At 40.7% G+C, this 15743-nt stretch overlaps 3 protein-coding genes across 6 annotated transcripts in view; 1 reads left to right on the top strand and 2 right to left on the bottom strand.

The window, feature by feature from the left end:
- Window positions 1-7828, bottom strand: part of ndst2a (N-deacetylase/N-sulfotransferase (heparan glucosaminyl) 2a) — a 71711-nt gene extending 63883 nt beyond the window's left edge. Inside the window, exon 1 of one of the 3 annotated variants that reach the window (XM_070977146.1) lies at window positions 7690-7828. The gene's annotated coding sequence lies outside the window, so the exon portion shown is untranslated. Of the gene's footprint in view, window positions 1-7426 lie in introns of all 3 variants that reach the window. The other 2 variants (XM_070977147.1, XM_070977148.1) reach the window with 2 other exon arrangements.
- Window positions 1-15743, top strand: part of LOC139340971 (transmembrane 9 superfamily member 2-like) — a 369464-nt gene that overhangs the window by 147240 nt on the left and 206481 nt on the right. The gene's annotated exons all lie outside the window — the stretch shown is intronic.
- Window positions 1-15743, bottom strand: part of zswim8 (zinc finger, SWIM-type containing 8) — a 425535-nt gene that overhangs the window by 282208 nt on the left and 127584 nt on the right. The gene's annotated exons all lie outside the window — the stretch shown is intronic.

The raw sequence follows: 15743 nt of genomic DNA, 5'->3' as shown, positions 1-15743 counted from the left end.
GCCTGTCTTAAATTAAATTTACCAATATGCCACAGGCCTGGACCAAAACATGGACCAGCCAGAGTGCAGTAAAAAAAAACAAAAAAAAAAAACTTTAAGCTCTGTGTGGACAGCAAAGGCTTGACTACTTGACAGACTGTGTGAGAACCTGCAGAACCCATTTGCTGACATGGATCTGAAATTCTGGCCTGATGCAGGACACTCTGAAGGTACTGTATTGGCCTCAGTCAACATTTAAATAATTTACTTATTTTGCAGAGCCATGTACTGTAATTAAACATTAATAGCATTCTTTGTTTATCTTTTATCAGAGTTTGGAGAGGCAGAAATAGATGAACTAAGAAGACATTTCAAGCAAGTACTTCTGTCCTTGGGCGTGACAAACAATCTCATCCCAGAGCAGTGGACCATTCTGAAAAACAGGTTGTACCAAAAGGGTGACAGTCTCCATTCCACAATGTGGCCTGAGGTAAATCGAATGCTGCAGCACCAGTGCCTGACTTTCTCAGCTTGGTGGACCTTGTCCTCACTCTTCCAGCTTCCACTGCGAGAGAGGATTTAATGTGATGAAACTTATGAAAAATGACTGGAGGTCACGCCTTGCTGTAGCTACCCTCTGACCTCATGATGGTTCAGCTGGCAGCTCCCTCAAATGAGGACTTTGACCCCACTTCTGCCATCCAGCTTTTGCACCAAGACAGCATTAGACCAAGGCAGCCTGATTTCATGGAGAGCAGGAGGGGACAGGAAGCAAAACAGTGTCAGAATCTGATTCTGATTCAGATGCAGATGAGGGATTATAAATTTTAATAAATATTTTATATGTGATGTGTGGATTTTTTTTTTAACCAGAGACAGAGGTAGAATTTAGAATCCACCAGCCACGGTGGCTGGTTGAAGAAAAAATGAATTTCCGACACTGATCATGATATTGCTCGTTTTGTGACAATGCACAAAATATGGATGTAGCGGTGAGAGAGGCCAGACTGTCCCACCACATAACATGTTTTTCACTTACTTTGCTTCAGAAGCAGGTTTGAACTTAGGCCAATCAGCTGTCTGCTTGGTTGAGTGAGGTATGCAGCAGCGTTTTTTCTTTTTTTTTCCAATTCTGTTTTTATTATGATTTTCAAGGTTAACAATTCACCAATCACCTCCTATTGTCTGTACATTACCACAGATCCGTCCAGCCAGACATCCACAATTGCACAAGATATACAGTTAGGGATGACTGGTCCTCTCTCAATCACACCACAGATGAAATCAATTACAAAAATTAAGAACATAACTCCTTTGACTTAGAACAAGAATGCTGGGGTGCACATCTGTTATACCAAAAAATAAATAAATAAATAAATGAACTAAATATACTGATGCATAAGGGCTGAAAAGGAAAAACATAGATGAAGAAAGGAGATGGATATAAGATCTATACAAAGGATGGATGGACGGACCGGAGTGACCTATCTAATCCATCTTTCCCATCTTCTCAATAGATCCTGTTTTAATCTTATAGCAAAAGTAATTCTTTCCATCTTGAAGATGTTATAAATGATGTCAAACCATTCATCTACTGAAGGTTTTTCTAGTTTTAGCCACTCTCTTGTTATAGCTTTTCTAGAAGCAGCACTTAGTATCTGAAATAGGTATTTGTCATTAGAGGATACATTTTCCGATGGTAAAACTCCTAAACATAATGACACAAACTCAAAAGTAATATCTATCTGAAAAACTTTTTTCAAAATGTTGTAGATCTCCCGCCAGAAAGGCAACAATATTACACAAGACCAAAATATGTGATAATGATTTGCTTCCAGGCACCCACATTGTCTCCAACATATTGATGAATTGGTATAATGTCTTTTTTGAGCTGGAGTGATAAAAAAATCTGATGAGGGTTTTCCAACAAAACTCTCTCCATAATGTTGAGTTTGAAGTTTTCCATTGTATCTCACACAAATATTCCCAATCTTCTTCGCTTAAAGCTAGATTTCCTTCCCTCTCCCATTTCTGCTTTACATGCAATGAGCTGCCCTTCATTTGTTGGAAACCTTTATAGAGTTTTGAGATGGTTTTTTGGCCTGGGCCTGAAACATATGCATCCAAAAATACTTTTAGTAGAATGTTACGCCATTGTTCTTGTTTAATCTCTTTCCTCAATTGTTCAACACGGTGACGAACCTGTAAAAAAAAAAAAAACCTGTGTTTCCCTCTTGGAGGGACGCAGTAATTTCACTTATTCCAAAAGAGGGGAAGGATAGATCTGGATGCGGTAACTACAGACCGGTAAGCGTGTTAAACCAGGACTATAAGATCTTTACACATATTGGCCAAACGAATAGAAGGACTGTTACCACAAATCATTAGCCTTGACCAGATGGGTTTTATTCGTTCGTAAGTTGAGTTGGGAAGCCGAATCCATGAGGTATCTGGGGGTGAATATAACAGCAGATTTATCAAAACTGTTCTCTCTGAATGTTCTCCCCCTGAATAACAAAATCAAAGAAGACATTAGGAGATGGGATTTAATACCATTTCTTAATTTTGGGTCTCGTATTGAATCTGTTAAAATGGTTATTCTACCAAGGTTATTGTATCTTTTTCAATCCCTTCCACTAGATATGCCTGACCAACAGTTCCAGGAGTGGGATAAACTCATCTCCAGATACATCTGGCAGGGGCGTCAACCAAAAATCAAATATCAGAATTTACAGTTAGCTAAGAATAAGGGAGGAGTCGCGCTCCCATGTTTAAAAGATTATTACATCGCAGCCCAGTTGAGACCATTAGTGTGGTGGTGCGATCCAGAATATAGTGCTAGATGGAAGGAGATAGAGGGGGCTATAACAGCAGAGTTCCCAGAGTTCAAGCAGCAATAGGGGATAAGGGTTTGATGAATAAATTGACTGATCTGGGAAACCCCTGGATTGGTTTACCAATTAAGCTGGGGAATAAGGTAATAACTCAAAAGAATTTGAAAGAAGCGATAAAAATACTGATATGGTGTGCATTTGATGCAGATTTCATACCTAAAAATTTGGACACAAGATTCATGGCCTGGAAAACTCAAGGAATAACAGCATACTTTACTGTGTAAGGGGTCAGTGAACAGTTTTCAAAATCTAAAGAGACAGTTCAGTCTAAATAATGTAGCAGCGTTTTTTCACCCAGTTCAACTACCACAGCTGAGCTGACCACCAAACAGAAACTGTTAAACCGGCCAATTGGTACGTATAAATATATATTATACAAAATACATACATGATAAACTTGTCATGGATGTCGTCACCTAATGGAAAAGCTCTTCCAATTATTTTACAAAAAGACTGCTACTAACTGCTGCGTTGTTTTTGTTTTGAAATTGTACATGGTTCATTGCCAAAGACAATTCATACCAATTTTATGCACATGCTTTAGTCATACCTGGCAGCAGGGATGGACTGATCATCTGGCATACATTTTCTCAGTGGGCCGACATGCTATTTGGGCCGACGCTCGGCCACTTTTTTTTTTTATTTTAAAGATTGGTCTGACCGGCCCATAATACCAGACAGTTGATCAGCAGCCCGATTGACATTGGGCTGACCCAATCACATCGTTAAACACTAACGATGGGGACTGACCAATTATCGGCCGATATTCTGCATTTTTTCAATCATTGGCATCAGCCGTTTTTTCCACAGATGACCAATAAAGTTAATTAAAGTATTTTAAAACGCACTCCTTTGGCTCTGATGCAGCCGTCTCTCCACCTTAAGTCACCACTCTTGGCTGTGTAACAATGTCCCCCCACAGCCCTCACTAATTGGCTACATGGCACAAGTGAGTAAGTGACAGCCAATCAACACTGAAGCCTCTACATGCAGTACCACAGACAAGGAGAAGCAGACAACTGCTCCGGTGATCCAGCAGAGATAAGGCGATAGAGTCAGTCGAAGCTGCAATAAAAACCCTCTATGATGAAGTTTTAAAAAATACCACTACCTTATGATTAATTTCAGTGATAACATGCAAGCCCAGAGTTGAAATTTCACTGACTTACTTGTCTAATCACATCAAGCATTCGACTTTGCAAGATAAATAGTGTCATGCACAAAAACAAAAAAAAAAAAAAAAAAAGACGTAACCAAGTGAATATGACCTGAAGCTCCTTACTTAACAATAATAAAAAAAAGACATAACGATATACCAGTAGGTAGACTATAGCATAAGGGAGGAAAACCCGCTGAATTCTGCTGTTTGGCTCTGGAGATGAAACTGTTCACAACTTCATCAAGGCGTATTTCATGATGACCCACCGCTACATTCTAATTGCCGCAACCGCTTTATAGCTGTGGCCAGACGAACAATAATAATATAGGCCCTTTCAGTTACAGTTACTTCGTGGCAATAATAAATCTCCTAACATGTCTCAGCCCATGGGGCAGCTCCTGGTTTATCAATAAACAACACCAGAGGTGATTATAGCCTAGAAGTTTAACAGTACACGCTAAGGTGTCCTTGTTTGTTTATAATTGCCTCTCCCTCAGTGCTCGTGCTCTCACTACACTATGGTGCAGCAACTTAACTACTGGTGTTAAATGATTGTCTCTTTGCCTGTCACTCATAAAGTCCAGGGATATGAGTCAGGCAGAGAGCACACGTCGAGGAGATTATTCTCATTGTGTTTTACTTTCAATCAATAAATTTACCGTTGCGTCTACAACTCACATGTGTAATGAAACACTTTTCCAAGCTCGAATGACTCGAAAACTGTGGTGCTGGCATGTCTCCTGCTACTGAATTGGGAGTACTAACTCAGACCCAAATTTCAGAACAGTTCAGTTTATTTTGTTGATGTTTCAAAAATTCAGGGAGGGCTATTTTTATTTATTTATTTATTTATTTATTTATTTATTTATTTGAGTGAGTTTTAAGATATGCTGCTAGAAGGCCCCTGTTCTTTTTGTTTTAAAAATAATTAAACTTAAAGAAATTTCAATTAAGATTTTGTGTTTGTGTTATTTTACAAAAAGTTAAGGTCTTTTTTTTCAGTGTACATAAAACAAACAAACAGCATACTGTATTCATTTTAATCCCAGGTGTGTTACTCTAAATTTTGACACCAAAATTTTCATTTTTGCTGCAAACGAATATAGGTTCTAAATATCGGCTATCGGTTTCGCTTGATTATTACTTCTCTCATACATATACATACACAGAGCTCAAAGTTCATTCAGGAGTTCAGCTACATTCATCCTTTTGTACTGGGTCAGTTGACAATTTATTGAATACTACTCTTGGAAGAGTTAGCATCTGATCCATCATTTTTCATCTCTATTCTTTCTTTTTTCTTCCTCCCTGAAACACATAGGTACACCCAATAGGATGAATTCTGCTTAAAGATTCATTACTGTGATGGAGTGGTGGAGAATGCTTTTTTGTAGTGTTAATAAATTACACTTTTTGGAAGTATTTAATGTGTCCACTCTCACCGATTCCTGTTAACTCATTGCATGGCTTAAGGTACGTGGTTTTAAAGAGTTGCACAGTTGCTACACATTCAAGAGACTGAAAAGACAGAAAAGGTGTGCGTTATGAAACGTGGTGGGCCAGTCTGGTCCAAAATGCCAGGGCCGATTTCTTGTCCCAGTCCGCCCCTGACTGGCTACTTGTATTGTGTTCTATGAGAGAAGGAAGGCAGAAGCACTTTAAGTTGAAAACAAATTTTATATTAATAAAAAATGCTGTACACAGTAATTTAATAATAAAGGACATTTTTTCCAAGTCATTTTCCTTTCTTTGTTTGTTTTTTTTAAATACCACAATATCATATTGTGGCCTGAATATCAAGGTACTATCATACCGTGAGTTTTAGTATCGTTACATCCCTATTATAACTATCTGACAACATTATGGAAAGGATCCCTACATGAAGGCATCCAACAAGAACAAGAAGGTATCCACCTTCTTGTTAAAGAGTAAGATCAATTTTGTTCAATCAGAAACAGCCGTTTTGTAAGGGTTAGCGTTAGTGTGTACAACATACTAACCTTAACCCTTCAAACACGAATAAAACAAAATAAAACTCACCAAAACCTTCTTGGTTCATCTTTCCACTGTTCCAGCAATCATCACTAACTCTGGTTTGGTTAAAAAGAAACTAACAAACAAACAAAAATAGTTCTGATATAAATTTTAAGTAATATTGTTCACCCCTTGCCAGACCTAACATTATCTCCACACTTTATACTAAAATGCAAGCTCAGCTGGTTTTGTTGTTACAGGTAAGCCCACACATTAAGCACATATGCATGCTGTCTCTCTCTCGCCCACATGTGTGCATTCTATTTCTATTTCTCTCTCTCTCTCTCTCTGGTCAGTTACATGACTTTTAAGCCTCAATATCAACAAATTAGGTTTCCATCCCAATAGAGACATTAATTCACCAAAGCCAGGCAGCATCTGACACGAATTCAAAAAACAACAATCATGATGAGTATTAACCTCAGTTGGATTGCAGTATGAAAAAAAATCCACTTTTTGTTTGGCATGGATAAGAAACAGCAACAATGTAGACTTCCAAGTTGTCATATCAAAAATGAAAGGTAGAAACAACAAAATTCTCCTTTTAAATAGCTAATACTTGATGAAAAGTTAGGATTGCAAAGAATCTGGCCAGGCATACAACCTTTGCAATTTGTGGTAATCATAATAGTAATCAAACAGTAATCATAGCAGAGGTCTGAATTCGCAAAGCATTCAAAACAAACCTTTTGATGTACCTCAGCAAAATCTATTACATCATTAATTGCTGCTAATTGTGATATTCAGTGCAGGAGGAAAAAAAATCATCAGTAATATAACTGCAACTTATCTGACAAATTTAGTAAAAACCTCCATCGAGAAGTCACTTTCAGTCATTTCACAGTAATTCACGATAATCTATGCACATACCCAACAACAGCTGGCTTCAGTCATTGCTTAGATTCTACACTAAATAGCAACAATTAAGTGTCAAAACTGAAGACAGACAATCGAGCTCGTGTCCAAAAAAAAAAAAAAAAAAAAAACCTGAAGCCGGCAGCTCAGACACAGATCCCAATCTGAGAAACGTCAGACACGAAAACACAACCTCAGATTTAGCATTAATCTGACAGAAATATTGTGCCCCATAATAAAGGAAACAGCAATGCACACTCAAAGCATGTATTGTTTCTCATTCGAAAGTATCATTACATTAACAAGACGAAAAAGACGACCTAAAAAGTAGCCAGAAATCATTGCGGGATAGCGTTAACTTCATTTCTACAGCCAACAGTTCATCGTGGATTCAAGCTAGCATGCTAATAGCTAGCTTGATCTGTAATGCAACAGCCTCGCCAGTCTGTCGCGAATGTTAGCGTTGCTAACATTAGCTCTCAGTGGCTCATGGTGTTTCTCTAACCCGCATTTATGAACAAATCTCTTCTTGGTGTTCCGTGTCCTCTGCAGCGCGAGTGTATGTTCTCCAGCCGGTAAGAAAGGTTCCCAGTACAACCCCAGCCCTGTAACCACTGCAATAACTGAGACCTGGAGTAATGTTAACCTTAAAGCTAACGTTAGCTACTGAGGCTACGACAGGTACTCACAGAACTCCGCAAAAAAAACGGGTTTCCACTTTTAGACAGTGTCACAAAATATGGAATCAGACAGTGATTTCGGACTTACCAGCACACCTTCTCCACAAATATAAATCAGACAACTGACGAGAATGATAACAGGCCTCAAGGTTTAGAGTTTAAAATGAACTTCTGCATGTCCCTGCTCAGTTCGCCATCTTGAATCTTCGGGCACTCTGGACTCAACCAAACCTGGCACAAACCGGGGGAGGGTTTAAAATTTAACCTCCAAAAATAGTTATCTAATGTTTGTTTTCACAGACCAAAGTTCAAAATAAGACACTGTAACCCTGTTATCCTGGAAAGGTTGAAGGGATAACATTGGTAATGTTGCCATACTTCTTCTCTTGCCTCATAAAACTGATGGATAACCCCGAAGCCTCAGTGGCCACAATGAAAGTCCTTGCGTGTGTTTTTTAAGCTTTACAGATGTTCAGTGCAAAGAAGTTAGAGTACATAAACCGTTCAATGATGTGTGAGCAGAAAATACCAATTGATATGACAAATGGAATGCAATATTTTATTATTTATCATAGTTATCATCACTAAACAGATTAGCACCTGTGAACAATCACTTGATGGACATTAGTTGAGTTTTCTTTTGAAACTGTATTTAAGCGAGGTGTCAACTGGTCATTTTGGAGGATGAAGCCTGTGGTGCTGTTGAATCATATTGCATTATTGTTAGTAAGCCCACCCTCACTGATATGTATTTGGCATTTTAAAAACGTTCATATCATAAAAAAAATGTATTATGGGTGTGTGCGTGGCGCCGTACGAGCGGCAGCCTGTTAGAGCAGCTCTTTAAACTCTTAGAGTTTTTTCTCCTCTGTTTCTGTTTTCTTGTGCGTCTTTTTCATCCATTTCCGTTCTGCTTGTTTGTAAATGTCTGGTGCATCAGAGACATCAAGCACGGTAACTCTGGTGCTATTTTTCAACACTTTCGCAACTTGTGCAACTTTTTCTCCGTGAGAGACAATGGCTCCCATTATTTACAGTGGGGATCAGCTGCTGGCCCTGCGTAACACAGCTGTGTGGCCGGAGGAGCAACCTGATGTCCCCCGCGAGTTAAGGAGGAGGATGCGGGGGTGCCGCGCTGGGATCAAGCGCCGCGACAGGAGGAGAGCTTATAGACCAACTCTCCCGTCAGTCATCATGGGGAACGTAAGACTGTTACATAGAACATCTTGTCACTTTGATGGAATCTCACCTCATGTTCTTAAACACAATTGCATGTCCTTGTCATGTTGATGGATCTCACCTCATGTTCTTGAATACATTTGCATATCCTGAAGAATGTGACTCTTAGCCTTAAGTCATAAATACTAGGTGCCTGGAGACAATCAGTACTGATAATAACAGATGCTCATGGCACCTCTCTTCCTTATCCTCACGCCTGAAGACAACACACATACACACACACACACACATACAGACTGTTTATCACATGTCCAGAACAAGATATGTTGTGTCCAGGACCTGGGAACTAGCCAATTATGTTCTGTAACATATATCTGATTATTGTAGGGGGTTGGTCAAACCCAACACCATAAATATCAACTTTTGTCTGACAATGGTGCTCATTCTGGCTGAGATCCTGAGGGAACTCTGACACTCTCAGACCAGCACTGCATTGCTTTACATGTGACCTCCGATAAATACTTTGGCTGTGAACTGAAGACTTCTCTGGACCGTTCTTGAGCTTCCAATAAAGAACCAAGATTCAAAGTTAACAAATTGGTGCCGTGACCCGGATTGGCTGACTCCGAGGCTGTGCCCTATTGATGACCACCAGAGTCGATGAAAGGAGGACTTTTTTCAGACAATTCGAGGCACCTAAATCAAAGGTATGTAGAAACTAGGGCTGTCAGTTTAACGCGTTAATTAGATTAATTAATTACGCTGCAAATTAACGCGCTATAAAAATTAACGCAGTTAATCATGAGTGGCAAGTCAATGCGCAAGCATTTTAAATATGGCTCTTTGAGTGACCAGGTCGCATCCTACCTGCGCCACTAGTCAAAAGCAGGGTGACAACAGACATGGATGCGACACCGGAGAGCGAGGCAAGTCTACTTGGACCTTTGAGCGGCAAGTTTATTTATAAAAAGTTTATTTATAAAAACTTTATTTGAAAGTTTATTTATAAAGAGAACTAGAAGAAGACGGGACTATTAACAAGAACGCAGTGATTTGTACCTTGTGTAAAAAAGAATTTTCCTATCACCGTAGCAGCTCCAGCCTGAATTATCATTTAAACGCTAAAGAAGAAGAAGAAACGTACTTTATTAATCACATTACACAAGGTGTTAGTTGCACTACACGCCATGCTTTTCCGTGAAATTTTTTGAAGTTTTTTCCGCATTTGACCCATCCTCGATCTGTCGATCCTCCGCGGCAGACCAGGCAACGCTGACGCCCGTGCCCAGGGACCAGTACTCCTTTGTCACCATTGGTCAGGTGGTGATCTTCTTGCATGTTTTTAGTGGGGGTTATTACGGAGGAAACCCCGGGTGAACACGGGGAGAACAGCAGAAGGCACCAAGGCATGGTGGAGGACATGCCACCAGCGCCCACAGCGGGATTCGAACCGGGGACCTTCTAGCTGTGAGGCGACAGTGTTACCACTTGCTGTCATCATGCTACCATGCTAAATATGTAGTTGCTGCTAGTGCCGCTAGTGCTACCGTGAGCTCACTCCGCCAACCCACACTTGCTGAGTTAGGAAAACGAATGAGCAAAGCCACGACAGAAAAACTGACAAACTCAATCGCAAAGTGGGTTGCTGCTGATTGCAGGCCGATTTCAATCGTGGAAGACGAGGGCCTAAAAGAGGCGTTTCAGATAGCGTCATCTGAATTTCATTTATGAAGCACACTTCACCAATAAAAATGTGGATATCAAATCTTCTCTTCTTGGTGTATTCAATTGATTAGTCATGCACTACAATTTTGTAATGTCCTAGAATTCAAATTCTTTATTTGGGTACCTTTAGCAGATATGAGATTAAAATGCGATTAATTCGATTAATTAATTACAAATCCTGTAATTAATTAGATTAATTTTTTTAATCGCCTGACAGCACTAGTAGAAACCTCTTTTCTATCAGAAACTTCTACACATTGGACATACCAAATTACAATTGTCTGACTAAATGCCAAGCCAAGATAGGCTCCAGCCCCCCCGCGACCCCGAAAGGGATAAGCGGCACAGAAAATGGATGGATGGATGACTAAATGCCATCCAATGGTTGCTAAAAACTAAATAATTTGATGCTTAAAGAAAAAAACAGTTATTTATTAAATGAATGAATGAATCACATGTAAAGTATAAACACATAGATTATTTAGAAAGGTGAGCTCCGTCATTAGGATGTGGTAGCAACAAAGGTAAGCTCTGTCATTAGGATGTGGTAGCGACAAAGGTAAGCTCTGTCATTAGGACGTGGTAGCGACAAAGGTAAGCTCTGGCCCAGAGAGGCGCATGGTAGCAACAGAAGATAGCTCTAAATGTGGGGTGGTTTTCTACTTGATTGATATTTTACTGTGTGAGTGACAGTGTATCGAGCAGTATAGACTGATCGAGAATTCCTGCGCTGACACAGATCTCAAGTAGTTCTGAAAAGGGGGGCATTAGAATAGGTTAAAGGGGATTTTCAGTTAAGGTGTTACAGAGGATGGTGAATTAAAAAGTGAATAGACTGGGAAAACCCCCAGCGATCAAGCACACATAGTACTAGACTTTGTACAGAAACTTCTTGATCGGGTCCTCACTCGGGCATTTGGCCATTCACCTTCTCTGAATAACACGTGTGAAAACTTCTGAAAATTGTCACAATCAGTTGTTGATAAGTGGCAGGAATGTAAACCCGGCTCATTGGGGTCAGTGTGGTTTGAAACATTGACCAGATGGTGTTAAGGAATCTCGTGGCAAGAAATAAGGCTAGGACCCAGAAAGCAGAGACTGGTAACACAGTTTATTGAAAAAACTCAATAATCCAACGAAAATCTCCACACAGTGGCAAAAAGAACAATGCAGGTTGAAAAAGGCTAACTATGACAAAAAACAAAAATGGCAAGACCAAAAGGGTCGCTCTTCTAAACACAAAAGTCACCAATACTGGGAATATTCTTATGATCAAAAAAATCACCTTTGCAGGGACAAAACGACACGATAACCAATGAATGAAAAAACTCGAGAACCACAGGAGCTGGGAGCGTGGAGACAGGCAAGGCAGAACAGCGTGGCAAGATACGCGTGAGCGGACCAAGAAATCTTTCGGCACTAAGCAGGTGGAAGAGCTGGCTGAAGTAGTCAGCAGCTGATGAGCTGATGCCGCTCAGGTGTGTCTCCTCAAGTGGCCGGGAGATCGACTCCGCCTCCCTCCACGCTCCAGCACTGCAGCTGAGGAGAGAGAGAGAGAGAGAGCGAGAGAGAGAGAGAGAGAGAAGGGAGAAAACAGCAAAACACTGCACCAGATCGAGACCACAACAGATGGCAGAAAAAAGTCCTGCCTGAAGAAAAAGATAATGGCAGGGATAGATCTGTGAATTGGGTGAGGGAAATGCAGATGAGAGGTATGTTTGGAGACTGTGAAAACTCTCCACCAAAGCCAAACAATCTCATTATATTTCTGAATCTGGCTACAGGGATCAGGCCAGAGCAACACTACACGATGCAGGAATACTGCACAGAGGCAAAGCGGAGAGAGAAGAAAAAAGAGCTGAAACATTTTGACAGATTGCCTCTGTTTCATTGGAGAATTTAAATTCTTCATTCTGTCTCTGTCTTCTGCACAACCAAAACATCAATTGCCAGCTCCAACCTTGACTCCAGACACACAGTGCACAGAACCAAAATATGATTCATCCTTGTCTAAACATCCAATGCCTTACACTGAGGCACGTGCTATGCTGGATGCTCTTCAGCATCAGATGCCTCAAGTCAAACATACAAGCCCTGGAACACCATTAAAGGCACAAACCCTCAAACAGACATTTTGACTCATTCCAAACCAACCACTGTTAAATCTATGATTTTCTGGGGTTACTAACGTACAGCAAGAACTTTGTCCCTGATTTTTCTGGTCTGGTTGCACCTTTAAGGGCACTAATCACACAGGCTGGATACACAAACTACAACTCTCCCTTGCAGTGGACAGCAGAGGCTGATAAGGCCTTCGTAAATGTCAAGGCTGCATTGTCTAATGCTTGCTCTCTACACTCTCCGAACTACTCAGAGCCTTTCCATTTGGATGTTGATGAAAAGAATGGCTTTGTTAATATTGTTCTGATTCAAAAGGAAGAGAGTAGGAGTGCAACAGACAGAAAAGTTGTGATGTACTACAGTTCCAAATTGGATAATGTGGAAAGAGGACATCCTACATGCATCAGACATGTAGCAGCAATAGGGAAGCAGTACAAAAAACATCTCACATCACCATGAGCAACCAGACTACACATGGTGTAAAAGCATGTCTCAACTCTAACGTGTTCACACTATCAGCGCACAGAATTTTAGGCCTATAACAGTTGCTTAATAAACCTCACATTCACTTCACTAGTGAAGGTACTAACATGGCTCTACAGATGGATACTGTACAAAGTCATGATTGTGTGGCAGAAACGGACAAGGAGATGCAATTGCACTCCTCTCTACACAAAAAGCCAGTTGGTAATGCTCAAATGATATTATTCTGCGACGGTCATCACATTGCGACGGGCACGTTAATAACGTCATACTCCATTGTAGAAGAAACGAAAGCTGGTTTACAGACAAAACAAGCACAAATCGTTCCACAACCAGCTTCAGCTCAGAAGGCGGAATTAATTGCGATAACCGAAGCATGCAAATTAGCAAAAGGCAAGACTGTAAACATCTATACTGATTCGGCTTATGCGGTTCAAGCTGTGCACGTGGACATGTGTCATTGGAGAAGGAAAAGTTTTATGACCTCAGCTGGCACCCCTGTTAAATATCTGAATCAGTTACTTGACCATTATTATGCCCTCCTCGAGCCAGAACAGGTTGTTATAATCAAGTGCAGAGGACATCAAAAAGGAAATGGAAAAATTGTAAGAGGCAACAATGCTGCAGATATGGCAGCAAAGAGATAGCAGGGTACAGTATGTGTAAACAAATGCCTCAGAAGGCTCCTGATGACAAACCACATAGAGATCTATGTGTGCAAAATATCAAAGAACTCCGAGAAGCTGCTGCTCCATCTGAAAAACTGACATGGAGAGAAAAGGGAGCCACAAAAGATTCTCTAGGGCTCTGGAGAAATCAAGAAGGAAAAATAGTAGCTCCGGCGGAACTACTAAATATGCTGTGTCAGGAAGCACACAGCAGAGGTCACTGTGTTCGTTCAAAGGTGACAGCTCTCATTTCACAGCATTGGTGGCATCCCAATCTTAAAGATATCACCACATATTTTGTGAGTTATGCAATCAGTTCAATCCAAAGATCTCACTCAAAGCTGGGTTAGGCAGCTACCCAGTTCCTGATGCCCCATGGAAAGAAATAGTAATTGATTTTACTGATATAGGGGTGGACCACAGAACTGAAGGTAAAAGATATCTTCTAGTCTATGTAGCTCCATTTTCCCGATGGGTGGAAGCCACACCTACCAAAAGAGAAAAAGGAAAAGAAGTAATTAATTGGCTGACAAGAGAAATTATACCCAGGTTTGGAATCCCAGAAGTCATAAGATCTGATAATGGCCCTCATTTCTCTAATGAGGATCTGAGGCAAGTGGAAAAGATGTTTGGGATCCGACTTAAGTTCGGCGCAGTTCACCACCCAGCCTCTCAAGGCTAGGTGGAAAGGACCATATAAGGTAGCAGAAACTACATCACATTGTGTGAAAGTCTGGTTAACAGATGATAGGCTGAGTAATTGGATCCATAAAATACACTATACACTTACTCAGGACCCCACTGAAAGAACATTGACTGAGGTTCGCACTGACTTAGAGGCCTCATCTACTAACACTGAAATTGAAAAGCTATGGTAACTTAGACCACCCTCAGCAGATCACGCCTTTTAAAAGACTTCACTCTGGAGATTTGGATTTGGAACCTGACTCATTGTCGCTATATTAACCACATTAGTAGTCACAACCACATTGCCCATCCCGTGGTGGGACAGTCAGCAGCTTGAAGCTTTATCTGTCCAAAAGAGAAACAATGATTCGACACGTCCCCTCTACAACTCTTATACACACCCACTCTGCACCAAAACCTAGAATCAAAGATGCATAAAGGGGGACACATATGGAACTAACATTGAATTAGTTGTAGCTTGCAAACCTGCCCATCAGTCCTTTAAATTTGATTTGTGTGATGCCATAGTGTGTGGACATCACCCTCCTACTAGTTGGACACAGTATGATGTGTACATGTGCATCCTCCCACACGGGCTGCCTGTTAAGGGCCCCTCATGGTGTCCTAATTGGACTTATGTGTATTGGAACTCTGGACCACTTGGTGATCCTGCCACACCCATCTCAGACATTTGGCAAGAGCTTAAAGATAAAATCACCCTTATTCGAGATCACCATGTTGAATCCACAACTAAGCACAATCCTTTAATTATTACTGTAAAGAACCTTAGATTCTCCCATTAACCCTGGCCAACACTGGGTGATTATTTCTATTTGGTTTTAGGGGTAAACATCCCTGGCAAGGATCCTTTGACAACAATCAAAATAACTCAGCACCGGCAGCAGATGCCGAGGTCTCGGCACATTCTTCAGTGGAACCCTCAACAGTAACAGCTTAACATTCAACAGTATACCATGCATGACAAAATTTTGATTGAGACTGGATTCTCACAGAAAAACTATTGGCTAGACTGGGTTCAGAATGTTGCTGATGTAGCCACAAAGGATGAATGTATAGTATGCTCCTCCCCCCAACCAGCCCTATTAACAGTACACACCCTTCTCTGATAACGAAACCTACTGCATGATGCAATTGCATATGACTGACAACCCCACTGACCCTTGTAAACACCTAGAAACACCTTACCCATTATTTCAACCACTTATGGTTCCCCCAATCTTCACCCCAGTTAAGAATAACCACACCTGTTCAGTGAGAG

The sequence above is a fragment of the Chaetodon trifascialis genome, chromosome 13, assembly GCF_039877785.1.
Source record: "Chaetodon trifascialis isolate fChaTrf1 chromosome 13, fChaTrf1.hap1, whole genome shotgun sequence".
Lineage (NCBI taxonomy): Eukaryota > Metazoa > Chordata > Actinopteri > Chaetodontiformes > Chaetodontidae > Chaetodon > Chaetodon trifascialis.
The sequence above is the reverse complement of the archived record's forward strand: the minus strand, read 5'-3'. Positions and strand labels throughout refer to the sequence as shown.